General features: G+C 39.0%; 1 pseudogene; it reads right to left on the bottom strand.

Annotated features, from left to right (window-relative positions):
- Positions 1 to 60: 60 nt before the first annotated feature.
- Positions 61 to 1,393, bottom strand: LOC100175628 (annotated as a pseudogene).
- Between the last annotated feature and the right edge of the window lie 754 nt (positions 1,394 to 2,147).

A 2,147-nucleotide genomic window follows, 5' to 3' on the forward strand; every position in this document is an offset into this window, starting at 1 on the left:
TTATCATTCATTTACCATGCTCAATTAAACTGCGATTGTATAAGAAACTTAGGCTTTGTGTATTAATTATTTAATTTCAATGTAGGCAATGTCACACACGTTTTGTTGGCCAAATAAAAAGCAATCCCCTTTTCATAATAGGCAGCTTCGTTCACAAACATCGGGTATACAGATTCTTCAACACCTACGTCATCAGTGACATCACGCAGAGTGACGTCATCGCCATTAAACATGCGCAACACCTTAGAAGACCTTGTTAGTGGTTTCCAATCCTGGTCCTGAAGATTTTGATGTATCATGCCAGCAATATCACCGTGCGAGTCTCGGGGAAAATCGACTTTTTTGGACCTCGTGTAGCCGTCTATTTGGCAAGAGTCAAAGCATACACCCTTGTTGCACTTATCTATGAACTCAAGCGAGAGCTTCACTGCTTTTTCCTGTAAGTCTATGATATCGGCACGCAGTACCCCTTGTGGTTGTGGTCCAACTTCAATAGTAATACCGCGCTTAACCATACAGAGGGTATCGCCATTTATTACACCACCGCCGAGCATCAGAATTCTACAAACGTCTTTGGGGAAAGCTTGCTGGATATATCTGCACATGTGCAACGTAAAATTGTCCAAGTCGTCAACAATTAAGCACAGTTGAGAATTCGAAGTTGTATTATGTAAATCAACAACGAATCTTGTACCACTCGTATCTGCAAATTTTTCGTTCATTTCTCTCGCCCGTTTTACTTCATACGATAATTCCCCATCTGCCAGCGCTGATTTTAAATTCTCTTCAGTAAACTGCCGGTTCAAATCGCAGTCTTTGTATCGTCTGCATAACTTTATTGCTTCCACATTACAAAGATACGGATTTACTTCGCAGGTTTCTGCGGTTAACGGCGGGCCATTTAACCATTTCCGTACCAAGCAAACTCCTGACATTTCATCGCCATGCGTTCCGCCTAGTACAATAACATCTTCGATCTTTACTGATGTTTCCATTTTAAATCACTGTTGCGCAGTGCACGATTCCGTCACAGGCCGTATTATAATATTTACCAATGGCGAAGGCAACATTCGATAATGGTACCAACAGCACAGCAGCATATGCTGATGACGACGTATTAACATAGCATAGAGAGAATTAGATTTGTAAAAGGCGATAAATGAGAGAACACAAGAAAAAGGCGCTAAAGTACATGTTGCAATATTCAATCATGAACACCGGCTTATTGCCTTTGACTGAAGTCGTGGTGTATTCAGATGGATTATAAACGTAAATGTTAAGTAATCTCAGCAGTTTTTGTTTACTATACCTATAATACAGTTTGAATCTGTACTTTAACTGGTATAATTCATGTTTTTACATAACATTAAATGTTTGAACTGCGGCGTTTTACTGCTTTTCGGTGTGCCATGTATTTAAGTACATTTTATATAATAAGGTCGGTAAATTCTATTCAGAACAAGTAGCTAATTAAATAAGAACTTACAAATGGCTACCTTGAACGAGATACCGATCTTAAAGCTAGCTGAAGTCCATGCTAAACCGAAAGGCCATCAAATGTCGTATGGGACCGCTGGTTTTAGAGGTAATGCCTCTGGAATGGATCACGTGTTCTTCCGTATGGGAATGTTAGCAGTATTACGATCAAAATTAATGAAAGCAACTATTGGAGTTATGGTCACTGCTTCCCATAACCCAGAGGTAATTGGTAATATCTTAACAGATTTGGTTGGCATGTCTGCCTCTAACACAGAGGTAATGGGTTCAAGGTTCGTCGCTGCTACCATTTTGCATATGTGTGTTTGGCATGATATTTCATGGAAATTGCTTCAACCAAGTGGTTTATTGAATTATTAGCCATACATAAAAAAAAACGAAAAAATCTGACACAGGATGTATGACTGTTGTTTTCGGGCCATGCAAGGATACAAGTATCATTCATTCATAATTTGTTCTAAGCCAATTCATTTCACAGCCAGTAGGACCTGTACCAAAGTCTAAAAACTGTTTATTTATATTTTAGCATGACAATGGTGTTAAACTGATTGACCCTCATGGTGAAATGCTTACCCAAAGTTGGGAAGAACTTGCAACGTCCTTGGCCAATGTCACCAATGATGAACTTATAAAGGAAATGAAAAAAATTG

The sequence above is a fragment of the Ciona intestinalis genome, chromosome 1 (assembly GCF_000224145.3).
Source record: "Ciona intestinalis chromosome 1, KH, whole genome shotgun sequence".
NCBI classification, from domain to species: Eukaryota; Metazoa; Chordata; class Ascidiacea; order Phlebobranchia; family Cionidae; genus Ciona; species Ciona intestinalis.